Source organism: Schistocerca nitens, chromosome 10 (genome assembly GCF_023898315.1).
Source record: "Schistocerca nitens isolate TAMUIC-IGC-003100 chromosome 10, iqSchNite1.1, whole genome shotgun sequence".
NCBI classification, from domain to species: domain Eukaryota; kingdom Metazoa; phylum Arthropoda; class Insecta; order Orthoptera; family Acrididae; genus Schistocerca; species Schistocerca nitens.
In genome coordinates, this window is record NC_064623.1 from 207422779 (window position 1) to 207440538 (window position 17760).

Sequence of the window (17760 nt, forward strand, 5' to 3'; positions counted from 1 at the left end):
GAAACCCTTGAGACAACTAAGTTTTGTCACTGCTTATGTTAACCTTTACTGGGAGCAATATTTCATGTAGTCAAATTTTGTCTTAAAATGTGTATTTCTCTGATGTAATAAACGAGTGTGAAGAAAAGAAAAAAAAAAAAAAAACGAAGGGGCCTGGTCCTTCCCATTGTGTCCGGTTTGTAACACGTATCACACAGGTTCATGCATTGTGTCATAAACATGTGATTGCATTTATAAATAAACAAAAAATTTTTACAAAGGTGTTGTGCTTAGACGTTACTTATATTTCAAATTCTGACAATTAACAGCACACTTATTTCATTGCAAAATATAAACTTTCACGGCCGGAATTGTCACAATTAATAAAATATTCCGGCCTCTTATGCCGTATTCGAAGAGATTTCACTCTAAAACCCGTCATTTCGTCTCCATCTGCGGAGAATATTTTCAAGGGGATCGTAGCTTTGTTGAATGTCCCATTCACACCCTAGCTCGCTAGTGACTACAGCGAAATTCGGCTCCCGCGAAGTTCCACATAATTGGGTGACGTCACGTGTTTTGAATACGCGAGCGTAACTGGCCGTTGTCGACTGCCGTCGTCCGCTGTTACAATCAGCCAGTGGTGGACGACTGGTACACATCATCTTCAGTACCGGAATCCAAATTTCATTCAATTTCACGCCCTCCTCCTTCTTATTGAAATTCCTGGGGTGTTTCACAATCTGTATGGCCTCTCCGTAGGGCCTTTAATGGTATCCGCTTGTGGCTGCCAGTACTTGAGTCCTATCAAAATGAATGTGGCGATCCCTGAAGAGAATGTCTTCCGCAGACGTGGACGAAACGTCGGGTTTTAAAGTGAAATCCCTCGGTCCACGCCATAATAGCCCAGAATATTTTATTAATTGAGACTTATTTCGTAACTGTTACAATTGATAATGGTAACTGAGCTTCACCGAAATTAGCCGTGTAAGCTTTCTGTAACTTACTACGACTATGGTTTGACTACTGTACTGAATTCAAATAAATTTGAAAAAAGAACTTACATTTAGTCGCGCTCCGCAAGACATGTTTAATTACTTTGGTGATGAGTCAGAACGACGATTCGCTCCAGATCGCAGTGTCCTACATCACTGTCTGCTTTCGGCCCTTCAGGAGGAATGGGCTACCATTCCTTCACAAATATTCGCACAGCTAAGTGTCACTAGCGGGGCTGAAGCCGACGCAAAGGACAATGGTGGAGCCGGCCAACATTAATATTCACTGGCAGGTGTGCGGACGCTGTCGATCAGACAGTGTAGAAAGATACGCGGACAGACGTACACACAGTCCTTTCGACTCACGGCTGGCCAGGTGGTAGCGCGCGCGACGCCCGGCTTTGCGGCGGAGTAATGCCGGCAGTCGTCAGAGGCAAGCCGTTTATAACGGAGCGGTCGTTTCCGAAATGTGTCACGGCCCGCGCTTGCACGGCCGCCAGCCGGCGCTGCCTCGGCCCAAGGCCCGCTGCCGCCCACGCACCAAACCAGAGGAGAGGAGGAGAGGAGAGGAGAAGAGCGCCACAGCAGCCGACGTCTGGTGCTCATCCGGGCCCGCATTACTCGCCTCGCGCTGCTTGTTTTCGTTGCTCGCTAACAGCCGACCTGTTTCCTTTCCGTGGAACAATTCGCTTTGTCTCGCCGCAGTATGTAGCTCGTCCCCGCACTGATTCTTCGCGCTTTTTGACGGTACAAGGCCCGCGCGGCATATCGCACGCACGAGATAGAGCCTATGAGCTATCTACAAGGTTAGTTGCGAAATCTTTCAGGCACCCACACGGAGCTGCAGCGCCGCTAGTGTTGGAAATTAATCATTGTATATCAATGCAAAATATTTTTTCACTAGCTGCTTATTTTTTATGACCCACCGTCTAATTTCTTATGGTGGGTCGTATGTTGCCACTTAGCCGCTGTGACTGGGTCCGGGGTCCGGACGGACTGGAAGTAACACCACCCCGGTTCCCGTCCCCACTCACACTGCTGCCCATGTCCCATCAAAATTAAGATCCTTCCATCCAGGCCGTGCGCCGCCTCTTACCCGGGGGCGTAGGTCCCTTAAAGAGGTGCACAACTTTAAGCTTCAGATCAGAAGTTATTAGTTTAGTGTAGTGGAGGTTGAGGTATAGGCTGTGTAGGTTGGTTGTACAAACAATTCATGCTGAGCCAATGAGACATATTATGATACGTGGTGTGGCAGTTAGCACCTCCCGACCCCGCCGGCAACACAGCCTGAACGGTGGTTTTCCCCAATCTACCATAGGTATACGTCGGGTTGGGCTCAAAAGAGAGGGACCACAATTAAGATCCTTCCATCCAGATTGCGTGCTGCCTCCTAAAGGAAGGCGTAGGTCCCTTGAAGAGATATCTAGCTTTAAGCTAACTCTAAATATGGATGCAAGTATGTACGTATTTTAAATTTGGCGAACACCTCCCATCGCGTATGCAGAGGCGTCTGTCTCTCTGCACGCCAGAGCCTCTAAAACGAACCGGGAAAACTTCCTCTCTCGCCGCGAGTCAGGCTACTTCAGACAAAGAAACTGGTATAGGCATGCGTATTCAAATACAGAGATAAACAAACAGACAGAACATGGCGCTGCGATCGGCAGCAAGTGTCTGGCGCAGTTGTTAGATCGGTTACTGCTGCTACAATTGCAGACTATCAAGATTTAAGCGAGTTTGAACGTGATGTTATAGTCGGCGCACGAGCGACGGGACACAGCACCTCCGAGGTAGCGATGAAGTGGGGATTTTCCCGTACGACAATTTCACGAGAGTACCCCCAATATCAGGAATCATGTAAAACGACAAACCTCGACATCCCTGCGGCCGGAAAAAGATCCTGCAAGAACGGGACCAACGACGACTCAAGAGAATTATTCAACGTCGCATAAGTGCAACCCTTGCGCAAACTACTGCAGATTTCAATGCTGGGCCATCAACAAGTGTCTGCCTGTGAACCATTCAACGAAACATGATCGATATGGGCTTTCAGAGCCGAAGACCCACTATTGTATCCTTGATGGCTGCACGACAAAAAGCTTTACGCCTCAAATGGGCCCGTCAGCAACGACAGTGGACTGTTAATGACTAGAAACATGTTGCCTGGTCGGACGAGTCTCGTTTCAAATTCATCGAGTCGATGGATGTGTACCGGTATGGAGACAGCCTCACGAATCCATACATCCTGCATGTCAGCAGGGGACCGTTCAAGCTGGCGGAGGCTTTGTAATGGTGTGCAGCGAGTGCAGTTGTAGTGATATGGGAGCTCTGATACAGGTGACACGTACGTTAGCATCCCATATGATCACCTGCATCCATTCATGTCCTTTGTGCATTCCGACTGACTTGGGCAATCCCAACAGGACAACGCGACACCCCACAGGTCCAGAATTGCTGCAGAGTGGCTCAAAGAACACTCTTCTGCCCGCATCTCGTGGTCGTGCGGTAGCGTTCTCGCTTCCCACGCCCGGGTTCCCGGGTTCGATTCCCGGCGGGGTCAGGGATTTTCTCTGCCTCGTGATGGCTGGGTGTTGTGTGCTGTCCTTAGGTTAGTTAGGTTTAAGTAGTTCTAAGTTCTAGGGGACTTATGACCACGGCAGTTGAGTCCCATAGTGCTCAGAGCCATTTGAGCCATTTTTGAACACTCTTCTGAGTTTATACACTTCTGCTAACCATCAAGCTCCGTAGACATGAACATTATTGAGTGTATCTGGCATGCCTTGCAACGTGTTGTTCAGAAAGAGATCTCACCCCCCTCGTACTCTTACGGATGACGGACTGCCCTCCAGGATTCATGGTATCAGTTTGTCAGTTCCCTCCAGCACTGCTTCAGACATTAGTCGCGTCCATGCCACGTCGTGTTGCGGCCCTTCTGCATGCTCTCGGGGACCTACACGATATTAGGCAGGTGTACCAGATTCTTTGGCTCTTCAGTGTATAGCTCTGTTACCGTTTACATAAACAGATGGCTCATGATTCGGGGTATCGACACGAATTATAAATATGGATATGTCTATGCATGCATGCATGAATTCACGTACGTGTGAATGTGTCTCCTCCTAAACCACTGAATCAAATGTTACTTTGCATTTCGTCTCGTATACAATACATACATACGTACTTATATCCATTTTTAATACATTAACTTCTAACACTAGTACTATTGTCGCTCTTTGGTCTTCAGTAGTACGTTGAGTATTCTCGCACGTACTACAGTTTGCCTGCATTGCGTTCTTCGATTTCTACTAAAGGAAACTTTTAACGCGTGTTGTGCGGATTGATAACTGCGATGGCGTTCAGAGTTGCTAATGAGAAAAGGAAACGGTGAAATGAATATAACCCACGTGGGTGGCGCTTTGTCTCCTGTACAGTAGTTTCAGTCGCCATCTCTTCTCAAGGTCCCAGTAACCGAAGTTTCCTCCATCACCAGAGGCCCAAACCGCTACCTCTGTGTCAAGCGTACTGATTGACATCGCCTATCCCATTTACAGTTCGACGTATTTCTCCACAAATATTTTGAAAACTGTACCTCCTGATCTATATTTCTGTTGCCTCTTCTTCACTGCACCCCAAACCCTCTTCTCGCCATAGACCAATCGCTGCTACATCCATACACATTATACGTACGTTCCACACGGCAATGTGTGACCGCGAGTCCGTTTACCTCGAATACTGCTGCAATAAGGGTGAGCTGTATGGCAGTATTGCAGTATGGACGGGCAATATTGCAGGTAGTTAACGGCGTACTGCCGAAGTGTTGCCGGTGCCGTTTAGCCGGGCCATACAGGGGGTACATGAAAATATGGAAATGCACGCTTGAACTTGTAAATGCAAATGCCAGCCAACCCTGGAGTTGGTGCTGTTGTATTTGACCACGACGGGACCTGTGCAATGTCCACAACGTAATTGCAACTGTCAGTCGTGGTTAGAACAGCGATCCATGGAATTGTGAGTGTGTTATCGCAGATGTACGTGGATTCGACAGTGGGTAAATTGTTTTCTCCCATATGGCGGCTGCTTCCGTAACCAAGCGATCCGAAGTGTTTGGTATTTCACGAGGCATCGTATCGAAGACTTATAACGGATACACGGAAAGCGGATAAACATCTTCCGCTAAGGCACAATATCGACAAAAGTGTGTGTGTGTGTGTGTGTGTGTGTGTGTGTGTGTGTGTGTGTGTGTGTGTGTGTGTGTGTGTGTGAGTAATCGTGACGGACGGACACTAAAGAGGATTATAACGAAATATAAGAGGACGACAGCTGGAAAAGTGCAAAACTGAACGTGCACTCGCGGATCCTGTCAGCAACAAATCGACACTAAGGGATAAGCAGGGAAATGCATGGCGAGTTGGAATTCCAAGACCACACACCAAATGCTCGTAACGACAATCACAAGACCCCCTGCACCTCTGTCCTTATCCGTCAATGGTTCCCTGGGAGCCTCAGCCTTGCTTCGTTTTTCTGAAGTCGACCCCGATGCAGCGCCTAGTCACGTTATCTGAGCGGTGAAACAGTATTATTTCGCTTCGTTTCAGAAGTTGCCGCGCGGACGTTGAGGTACTAGATTTGTTTGCTTGTAGAAATGTAGAAGCGAGCAAACTGGACAACCGTGTCGGCCATAAATGTGACGTATACGCCTAGAACCGGAGCTACGGAATACAGAAAGATAGGAGAGTTGGAACTTTAATAGTGGCAACTACTATTTACAGCTCGTACGAAATACAAATGTGTTTCAAAGTTTTACTGATCTTCAAAGTAGCCGCCAGTATTGCATAACCCTTTCCCATCGATGTGGAAGTCGTAGGATACTCTTAGCAGTGCCAGCTGTGTTGACAGTTCGAGCGGCGCGGTTTATTGGTCGACGAATCCGTAACAGTTCTGAAGCGAATGCCGTGAAGTGTTTCCTTCAGTTCAGAAATCGAGTTGAACTCACGAGGGCTTAAGTCAGGGGAGTGCAGTAAGTGGTATAGCACTTAGCAGCCCCATCAGTCAAACAAATCAGTAACAACTTGCACAGTACGTGCTTGAGCATTGTCCTGCAAAATGGTGGTCAGGTCCTGCAGAAAGTCATAGGTTGTGTTTCAAAAACGAACAGCATAGAGACAGAAGTGATGACACTTTCTGTAGGACCTGGCCATCATTTTGCAGGACAGTGCTCAAGCACGTACTGTGCAAGATGTTACTGATTTGTTTGACTGATGGGGCTGCTAAGTGCTATACCACCTACTGCACTCCCGAACTTACGCCCTCGTGAGTTCAACTCGATTTCTAAACTGAAGGAAACACTTCACGGCATTCGCTTCAGAGCTGCTACAAATTCGTTGGGCAATAGACATCGCCGCTCGAACTGTCAACACAACTGGCACTGCTAAGAGTATCCCACGACTTCTACATCGCTGGCAACGGGTTATACACAATGCTGGTGACCACTATGAAGGTCAGTAAAACTTTGAAACACGTATCTATTTTGTACGAGCTGTAAATTCGCAGGAGAGCTTCTGTAAAGTCTGGAAGGTAGGAGACGAGGTACTGGCGGAAGTAAAGCTGTGAGGACGGGGCGTGAGTCGTGCTGCGGTAGCTCAGTTCGTAGAGCACTTGCCCGCGAAAGGCAAAGGTCCCGAGTTCGAGTCTCGTTCCGGCACACAGCTTTAATCTGCCAGGAAGTTTCGTATCAGCGCACACTCCGCTGCAGAGCGAAAATCTCAGTCTGTATATAAATAGTTGCCACTATTAAAGCTCCAACTCTCGTTAATAGAGCTGAGTCACGTAGAACGTGCCCTTTCGTAATGAATGTGTATTCCGGTACGGAAGACAAGTATAACATGCCTGCTGTCTTTCACTGGCAAGGGTGGATAATACACCTACTGTTATTTGTTGTGTCTTAATGTTTATGTGCCAAGCCATTCATACATCTGTCCATATTGTTGAATTTGACTGCGTTTATGAACAGAATCTGACTGCAAAGGAAGTTATTTAAAGATTATCTGAAACGCAAACAACACTAGCATTCCCAAGTCTTTCTCTTGAGGTACCTTTCTCGTCAGAAAAGCTAAGCTGTAACTCATGCAACGAAATCGTGTTCTCTAACACCGTAAGATGAGCCGAGTTGCGAAGGAGTGCATCGATTATTTCTTAGGGTAAATTTGTAGGCAAATGACGTGCTGAAGTAAGACAGACCTATACTCATTTCTCTTGTCTTATCACTGAGCACTTACTACTTCCTCTGTTGTATTTTGACACCAACCGTTACCATACAATTTTTATTACCTATTCCATCACATGATTTCACTATGTTACACTTTGTGTTCTCTGAATCTTTCGCAGAAGCAAGCTTCAATGAAAGCTTCTCGGTTTAAATGCCGCGTAATTTGGAATAAAACACTCGGGCTTTCGACAACTGTATCCTCCATCGTCATTAGGAGTTCAGATCACTGAAGACGGAGACAGCTGTCGAAAGCTCGAGTATTTTATTCCAAACGAGATGGCTTGTAAACCGAGAACATTTTATGTTGCACTTTGTCAGAAATGCACTTGTTCGACTGCTTTTATATTCAGTATTCATCACTATCTTCTCCTGTCAGTGTTCTGTCTCAAGACTTACTTATTTTGCAATTCGTTCACATAAGCCAACCTCAAACGCCGCTGTTCGCCCACCACGTCCAGTCCCAATTTCCTCTGGTCCACAACTATCTTCAGTTTCCCTGCATCGAGTCACTCGCCAGGGCCTTGTCTGCTCGGCTGACGCCAATGGGTGGCGTCATTACGTCTTTTCTGACGATTTACACATATTACAAAAAAAATGGTTCAAATGGGTCTGAGCAGTATGGAACTTAACTTCTGAGGTCATCAGTCCCCTAGAAGTCAGAACTACTTAAACCTAACTAACCTAAAGACATCACACACACTTATTACATGTCTACTTATGAGCGCAATACTCCCTTAACACGAGTATTTTCGTTTCCTGAGTTGTTCTTCCTTCTAACCAAACTGCCCTATACTGTGAGTTGGTTGACATGGTGATTTATATGCAAAACATTTTAACTGTTTATCACTGAATGAACTGGAAGGTGACATCGGGGGATTCCGCAGATATTGTCACCTTACAGCACCAGAACATCACAGAACCGCATCTGACCGCAACTACGGTTCCGTCGGTTCATTCGACGCATTGTACCACTTGGGAAGGGGTAGAATCGCGAATCGTCAACTGGTGTCCTGTTTCCGTGTTGTTTGGTCTACTGAAGAACGTGCTGCTTCATGCGCAGCTCTGAGAAAGGGTCTTTTGTGAGATATCGGACTAAATGTCCACTGCACGAACGGACCTCTATTCATTACAAGCACTAGTTCCTGCCGGGTTTGAAAACCAGTCGTCACTGACTAGGCATGACAGTCGTGTCCGATTCCTGTCGGTTATCATCTTTCAATGAACTCTGTTCTCAAGCCATGTTTCATAACTCCGAGTGGTACATAATTCCTCGAAAACACGCTGGACAGTTTAAGGTGATACACCTTCAAATTGGGCAGCTTAAATCACGGTGTGGTTCGATCATGATAGCTGCTTCCTGCCATTATGACGTATTTCCGTGTCGGTTCATATTTCGGACTGGACTCGCATTCGGGAGGACGACGGTTCAACCCCCCGTCGGGCCATCTTGATTTAGGTTTTCCGTCATTTCCCTAAATCGCTCCAGGCAAATGCCGGGACGGTTCCTTTGAGAGGGAACGGCTGACTTCCTTCTCCGTCCTTCCCTAATCCGATGAGACCGATGACCTCGCTGTCTAGTCTCCTTCCCCGAACAACCCAACCCAGCCCTCCATGTTTCGACGCCGACTTCATACAAACGACTCGCACGTACCCACCACCGCTTTACTGCCATGACGTAGCCCTTCATTCCGCGCCTTTTTAGTAACATCAAATAATTTTTTGTGTTTGAAATTGTTCAAGCGTGGCAGCAAAAATGTTGAAAAAGCAATACATTCTCAAAATAGGAAAAAAACATTTTTTACACTTTGCATTTACGCAAAACTGTGTGACGTCATATTCACTCATGTGCTACACTTTGCAATTACGCAAAGCGTGTGACATTTAAACCCTTAATAATCATTATAAACACCAAATGAACAATGTTTAACACGGTACCATCGAAAATGGATGGATGGCATGTGACTGTTAGAATGTAGAAAGCAGTTTTTGTCTTAATTTAAACTTCTCACACATGACAAAGGCGTAGCTCAAATGGCTCTGAGCACTATGGGACTCAACATCTTAGGCCATAAGTCCCCTAGAACTTAGAACTACTTAAACCTAACTAACCTAAGGACATCACACACACCCATGCCCGAGGCAGGATTCGAACCTGCGACCGTAGCAGTCCCGCGGTTCCGGACTGCAGCGCCAGAACCGCACGGCCACCGCGGCCGGCAAAGGCGTAGCCTTTGCGTTCTTGTGGCACACACTTTCCAGTTCGCTTCACAAAGCAACACTGCCCATCTGAAAGGCAGTTTCCAGTGCTAAACTTTAAGCACAACGACGAAAAGAGAACTGAAACTTTGCTTTGCACATCTGCAGCACAGCGAAGCGAGGCGTTGAGTCAGCAGTGTACGATCACTTGATTGTCTGGTGTCAGTCCTGTGCAACCCCCAGTGCTTCAAAGCGACCTGCGTGCCCCTTTAAGGGGCTCACTGGTATGTTGCCCAGTAAGCGTATTTACAATCAACAGATCGTGCACGATCGGAGTCCTCTCCTTACTAGCCTTACCTCCTCTAACAATCCATTACTATTCTACAACGGACACCAAATAATTAATGCACATATTTTCTTTCTAAAAGCAGCTTGGTTTTATTCAGGATTCCAATAACCACATTATTACCAATTCTTTTCGCTACAAAAACCCTATTTTTTAAGACAATCTTAGCTCAGTGCGACGGCATTGCTCCACCTCGACATTTGTTTCAGTGCGAATGCACTAACATCACCCCAACTTCTACGGGAATCAGCATCTGCGAGTAGAGAGTTTAATGGAGGAGGGACGCTGCATTGCTATGAGCTGAAAATCTGAATGTGTAAGCGTCCGTATCCGGATGGCCAAAGCGGTGAAGGCAACCGATCATGACAGGTGTTAAGTCCGCGTTCGATTCCCGGTCCGCCACAAATTTTAAATTTTCGTCACTGCGTTACCGCAATACCCTGCGCTGCTAGCCGCAACGACTTCCCACCCATCCCTTCCCTTTCCTTCCCCTGCCTACATTTCATCTTTACTTTCGTCGCTTGCTAACCATCTTTGCCACACTCACGTTGATACAAGCACCCCTAGAAGGCAGTACACGAGGGTTGTCCAGAAAGTAAGTTCCGATCGCTCATTAAATGGAAACCACAGTGCAAATTAGAAACATTTTATTTGCAAGAGTTATCTACACTTTCCAGATACTTCTCTCCATAGTCGCCACTCCGACTTAAGACATTTCTCGGAGCGTTATACCAAATTTCCAACACCATCGTCATAGAAGGCAGCCGCCTGTGCTTTCGATAATTCTCTACACTGCTCTATGGCGCATAGCCTGCGCTCAAGTGTTGTCTTCGTATCCAGCGTTTCGTGTGAACAGAGATGATACTCAGGACGAGCTAGTTAGGGCTGTGTTGTGGGTGATCGAACAGTTACCATCGAAAAGGCTGCAGGAGGGTCCTCGCTGCCCCTGCAGAGTACGGCTGAGAATTGCCGTGAAGAAGGAAGTGCGTGGCAGTTGTGTCAGGTGGGCTGCATTCATTAAGGCGAAACCTCCTAGCGGCCCCTCCTACTTGGCGGGAGGGATCGTTGTTGTAGGCACCTTTACTCGCTCACAGTGCGCTCACAACTGGAAAGAGCGTCTTGATGCGCTCGACGGTCATTCTACAAATACTACTCAACACATCTGTGCAAAGCTTCATCGAGTTTTTACTTTGGTGTCCATTTCGCGACCGATCATAACTTTCTGGACAAACCTCGTACATTGAAAGCAGCCATTCTCATCGGGTGAGACACTCTTATCTATTTAAGAACAGTTTATAATGCATGTGTTTTAAGTATATTCATAAAATACCGACTTGTTTTTTTATGACTTTATAACAACACACGTTTACAAACGGTACTCTGCGACTGACTGTTCTTGACGTTATGCAGGAGGCGTTGGGCGGAGCTTTCGCTATATGACCAGGAGCGACTGAGCTTCAGTAAGTATGTTCCACGCGCCTTCAGAGCGGCCTGCTCCACGCCACCCGGTCCTGCTGTCATCAAGCGTATACCAGCAGCTGACTTTATGCTATTTTACTTATACGAGTGCAGTAGTTCCTCAACCACTAACGATATGTAATACTATCGTTCACAGAGCAAAAAAAAAAAAAAAAGGTCTCACGATGCTCTTATAAGAGGAGGAGAACGATCAGCAAACGAATTATATACAACATACATACGAGGGCAGTTCAATAAGTAATGCAACACATTTTTTTTTCTGAAACAGGGGTTGTTTTATTCAGCATTGAAATACACCAGGTTATTCCCCAATCTTTTAGCTACACAACACTATTTTTCAACGTAATCTCCATTCAATGCTACGGCCTTACGCCACCTTGAAATGAGGGCCTGTATGCCTGCACGGTACCATTCCACTGGTCGATGTCGGAGCCAACGTCGTACTGCATCAATAACTTCATCATCCGCGTAGTGCGTCCCACGGATTGCGTCCTTCATTGGGCCAAACATATGGAAATCCGACGGTGCGAGATCGGGGCTGTAGGGTGCATGAGGAAGAACAGTCCACTGAAGTTTTGTGAGCTGCTCTCGGGTGCGAAGGCTTGTGTGAGGTCTTGCGTTGTCATGAAGAAGGAGAAGTTCGTTCTGATTTTTGTGCCTACGAACACGCTGAAGTCGTTTCTTCAATTTCTGAAGAGTAGCACAATACACTTCAGAGTTGATCGTTTGACCATGGGGAAGGACATCGAACAGAATAACCCCTTCAGCGTCCCAGAAGACTGTAACCATGACTTTACCAGCTGAGGGTATGGCTTTAAACTTTTTCTCGGTAGGGGAGTGGGTGTGGCGCCACTCCATTGATTGCCGTTTTGTTTCAGGTTCGAAGTGATGAACCCATGTTTCATCGCCTGTAACAATCTTTGACAAGAAATTGTCACCCTCAGCCACATGACGAGCAAGCAATTCCGCACAGATGATTCTCCTTTGCTCTTTATGGTGTTTGTTTAGACAACGAGGGACCCAGCGGGAACAAACCTTTGAATATCCCAACTGGTGAACAATTGTGACAGCACTACCAACAGAGATGTCAAGTTGAGCACTGAGTTGTTTGATGGTGATCCGTCGATCATCTCGAACGAGTGTGTTCGCACGCTCCGCCATTGCAGGAGTCACAGCTGTGCACGGCCGGCCCGCACGCGGGAGATCAGACAGTCTTGCTTGACCTTGCGGCGATGATGACACACGCTTTGCCCAACGACTCACCGTGCTTTTGTCCACTGCCAGATCACCGTAGACATTCTGCAAGCGCCTATGAATATCTGAGATGCCCTGGTTTTCCGCCAAAAGAAACTCGATCACTGCCCGTTGTTTGCAACGCACATCCGTTACAGACGCCATTTTAACAGCTCCGTACAGCGCTGCCACCTGTCGGAGGTCAATGAAACTATACGAGACGAAGCGGGAATGTTTGAAAATATTCCACAAGAAATTTCCGATTTTTTCAACCAAAATTGGCCGAGAAAAAAAAGGTGTTGCATTACTTATTGAACTGCCCTCGTACAATCAAGACTGTTTTATTGAAATATTTTCAATAGAATTTTACCGATCGCTCTTTAACTTACTTCGAATATTATAAGCAAAGCTCTCTGTTCTGTACACTCGAAGACAAATAAATGACATATCACGAAGGAATTGTCCGAATGGGCGGGAAATCAGTAGATTCAATGTACAGGTACTGACAAATAAATGATTACAGTTACAGAAAAAGTGGATGATTGATTCAAGAGAAAGAGATTCTCAAAGTGAGCAAGGTAATAATGTGTTGGTCCCTGAAAACAGTTATTCGGCTTGGCGTTGGCTGGCAGAGTTGTTCCATGTCCTCCGGAGTGAGGTCGTGCCAAACTCTGTCCCGTTGTCCAGTTGTCCAGTTGGCAGGCTGGATCGTCGAAACCCCGAGCGCAGATGAGGGCCCTGTCCGTAAAGCTCTAAACGTTCTCAATTGGGGAGAGATTCAGCGACCTTGCTGGCCCAGGCAGGGTCTGGCAAGCGCTAAGACAAGCAGCAGAAACTCTTGCTGTATTCGGACGGCCGTTATCTTGCTGAAATGTAAGCCAAGGATGTCTTGTCATTAAGGGCAACGAAACAGAGCATAGAGTATCATTGACGTACTGCTGCGAGAGTTTCTACTGTTTGTTTTCGTGTTGGTCAAACTCTACCTTGGCTAGGAGCGTCGCTGGATCTATCCCCAATTGAGAATTTTTGGAGCATTATGGGCAGAGATCTACAAACGTCTCAGGATGTAGCGCGGCAACTGGACAGAATGTGGCACGATATCCCTCAGAAGGACATCGAACAACTCTATTAGCCAACGCCAAGTTGAATAGCTGCTTGCGTAAGGGCCAGAAGTGGACCAGCGCCTTACTGACGACCTCAGTTTGTCAAGCGCTCTCTCTCTCTCTCTCTGTCTCTCTCTCTCTCTCTCTCTCTCTCTCTCTGCATTAAATCACCCAATTTTTTCTGCAAGTGCAATCACTTATTTGCCTGTACATTGACTGTTCTCACATTAATTACTAAATTCCAGAATGAGATTTTCACTCTGCAGCGGAGTGTGCGCTGATATGAAACTTCCTGGCAGATTAAAACTGTGTGCCCGACCGAGACTCGAACTCGGGACCTTTGCCTTTCGCGAAAGGCAAAGGTCCCGAGTTCGAGTCTCGGTCGGGCACACAATTTTAATCTGCCAGGAAGTTTCAATTACTAAATTAATCTGTATTAAAATGTAGAGTGGGGATGAGGGCTGGTCACTGACCTGTTGGAAGTGGAGGAGGCGGCGGTTGCGGCGGCGGCGGATGGCGGCGGCGGCGTGGGCGTCGGGGGCAGCGCCGCGTGCTGCTGCGGGGGCGGCGCCTTGCTGGAGGCGGCGGCGGCGGCGGCTGCGGCGGCGGCGAGCGCCGCGGGGCCCGGGGGCGGAGCGTGGTGCGGCGCGGAGATGAGCGGCCCTGCCGGCTGGTAGTAGCCTGCAACAGGGGCGAGCGCCCGCAAGGCTCAGTCCACGGTCCAACTTTATTCTTTCCGTATCTACAGCTAATCTATTAGCAAAATGGTTCAAATGGCTCTGAGCACTATGGGACTTAACATCTTAGGTCATCAGTCCCCTAGAACTTAGAACTACTTAAACCTAACTAACCTAAGGACATCACACCCATCCATGCCCGAGGCAGGATTCGAACCTGCGACCGCAGCAGTCCCGCGGTTCCGGACTGCAGCGCCTAGAACCGCAAGACCACCGCGGCCGGCTAATCTATTAGCACAATAAGGAAGCCTTCCTCTCGGAAAACAATGTAAGCATCACAGAAGTGTCCTGTGTTCTGTAAATTGGAAGAGCATTAAAGAATTAATACTGCGGAGATGGGCGGCCATGCCAACTGGTAATACAGTATAAACCCACACGGTTCAATCCTGGATCCAATTTCATTCTACTTGTGTACAACTAATGTCGTAAAGCAATAAGGAAACAGTCCCCTTTACAACTGATGCAAGTATTATAGCTGATTCTAGTGTTCTTTAAAATAGAACATTTTAAGTGTGGAAACACGCGGGGCTGAATTTCCAAACAGCGGCGCACTAGATAACTTTCGGCACCGCACCGAGATAAACGGTTTTTTACTAAATTTCAATTTCTTGTAGACTTGTAAGTTTTACAACAATTTCATTTTGGCATAGAATCACAAAACTAAAAACGCCTTATTTCAAATGTAGACGAGACAGCATGCAGCGTTTTGTGAACTAGTAATTGTTTATTGCCACTTTTAAAATCTATCGTATACCCAAATCTACAAACACCATGTCACGTGACGGTTACTGAGTAAAAATTCCGTATCGAAATCTGACAAACTCCAAACTGATTCTGGTTGTATGTAAAGCACACCAGCAGCAAGACGCAATCAATACTTCAAATGCGCGATCCCGATAGTAATATTACCGATGACAGCACCACTAAAGTAGAGTTATTAAACATGGTTTTCCGAAATTCCTTCCCGACGAAGACGAAGTAAATATTACAGAATTCGAATGGAGAACAAGTGCCAAAATGAGGAACTGGGAGGTTCTAAGAACCCTCTTCCACGGACTTAAGTGTAAATTGTAGAGTAGTCGTGTAGATGAACTCTTTCTTGTGACTTCAGTTCTTTCATTTTAATACACAAAGAACACACGTGACACAGAGAGTGTGGCTAATGATAATCGAGAAACTACTGAGTCTTTTAAACAGCAATTTGTAGGTCCATGTCGCAATCAACATTCTCAGTGTTAAACTTTCAGTAGTCATTACTGTGCACAGTAATTCGTCGTCAAATGCGTAGTTTACAGGATCACAGATCTTTCGGCTTACTTAAGCTCAATACGACATATTTATTTTCGATGACTGTCAACTGGTAGTCCCTACGTGAATCATCGACACTCCGCAGGTCTCCATGCACTTGTGGCGTTTGCTATTTCGCTATATACGACTGCATCATCCGCTACCAGCCTCAGGGAACTTCCGACGTTATACATCCCGCATGTACAGCGCGTCCGGGCTAGAGCTGTACAAAACAATGTTTATTTCAGTACCTATTAAGGTTTATAACTATTTGTCCAACACTGTACACATGAGGTCAAACATTTTTGTACACGTTGGTAAAGCTCAACATGGGCAACATTTTTAGCTCGACAGAGATCGAAACTGTTGTCCACTTCTCGCCACATATTCCTAAGCAAGACAGGTGTTATGGTTTCTACTGTAGAGTACATCAGTTCTCTCAAATGTACCAGTTACCAGATCTCGAACCCTTGCACTGTAATATACAGTGTCCTTAATAAACCTCCATGGACCGAAAGCCGGCGAAATCAGATCGGGAGGGGGGGGGGGAGGCAATTTCCGATCCGACGCTCAGGAAACGTCTCTTGGAGAGATGTGGCAACACCCCCCTGATAGGGCGGGAGGGGGGGCTGGTGCACTATCCTCCTGGGAAATGACCTCGGGAGGCATCTGTGGAACTGCATAGCTTTCCAACATGTCGAGATAGCTGTGCCCTGTCACTGGTGCGCATGCACCAAGTGACTCAAAACTGTTCGTGAAATAATGAGGATCACATCTTGCAGAGTGTGTCTATCGATTGCGTATTTACCCAAAATGTCGAGTTCTTTCGTTTAAGCATTGTTTGTGTATACCACTAGCCCGGAAACCGTGTATTAGATATTTTATATACGGGTGATCAAAAAGTCAGTACAAAATTCAAAAGTTAATAAACCACGGAATAATGTAGATAGAGAGGTAAAAATTGACACACATGCTTGGAATGACATGAGGTTTTATAAGAACAAAAAAAAACAAAGTTCACAAAATGTCCGACAGATGGCGCTGCACAGCAAAACTGCTACCGTGACGGGTGAGAGGTACGCCGATATGTTGCAGAATCGCATCACTCCCAGCCTGGCTGATAAACACCTGCTGGAACGAACGATGTTTATGCAGGGTGGCGCTCCACCCCATAAGGCTGGAAGCGTGAAAGATCTCTTTCGCGCATCGTTTGGTGATGATCGTGTGCTCAGCCGCCACCTCCCAGGTCCCCAGACCTCAGTCCGTGAGATTATCGGCTTTGGGGTTACCTGAAGTCGCGAGTGTATCGTGATCGACCGACATCTCTAGGGATGCTGAAAGACAACATCCGACGCCAATGCCTCACCATAACTCCGGACATGCTTTACAGTGCTGTTCACAACATTATTCCTCGACTACAGCTAGCCGGCCATAGTGGCCGAGGTTCTAGGCGCTCAGTCCGGAACCGCGCGACTGCTACGGCCGCAGGTTCGAATCCTGCCTCGGGCATGGATGTGTGTGATGTCCTTAGGTTAGTTAGGTTTAAGTAGTTCTAAGTTCTAGGGGATTGATGACCACAGCTGTTAAGTCCCATAGTGCTCAGAGCCATTTGAACCATTTGACTACAGCTATTGTTGAGGAATGATGGTGGGCATATTCAGAATTTCCTGTAAAGAACATCATCTTTGCTTTGTCTTACTTTGTTATGCTAATTATTGCTATTCTGATCAGATGAAGCGCCATCTGTCGGACATTTTTTGAACTTTTGTGTTTTTTTGGTTCTAATAAAACCCCATGTCATTCCAAGCATGTGTGTCAATTTGTACCTCTCTATCTACATTATTCCGTGATTTATTCAGTTTTCAAATTTATACTGACTTTTTGATCAAATGGTTGAAATGGCTCTGAGCAACATGGGACTTAACTTCTGAGGTCATGAGTCCCCTAGAACTTAGAACTCCTTAAACCTAACTAACCTAAGTACATCACACACATCCATGCCCGAGGCAGGATTCGAACCTACGACCGTAGCGGTCGCGCAATTCCAGACTGTAGCGCCTAGAACCGCTCGGCCACCCCCGCCAGCACTTTTTGATCACCCTGTACATAACAGTTCTTTCTGTCATCAGTTCTCTGACTGGTT

At 46.6% G+C, this 17760-nt stretch overlaps 1 protein-coding gene across 1 annotated transcript in view; it reads right to left on the reverse strand.

Moving 5' to 3' along the window:
* The window catches only part of LOC126210004 (basic proline-rich protein-like), a 152556-nt gene extending 138413 nt beyond the window's left edge, over nt 1–14143 (reverse strand). Inside the window, exon 1 of the mRNA XM_049939111.1 lies at nt 14067–14143. The gene's annotated coding sequence lies outside the window, so the exon portion shown is untranslated. The remainder of the gene's footprint in view (nt 1–14066) is intronic.
* Between the last annotated feature and the right edge of the window lie 3617 nt (nt 14144–17760).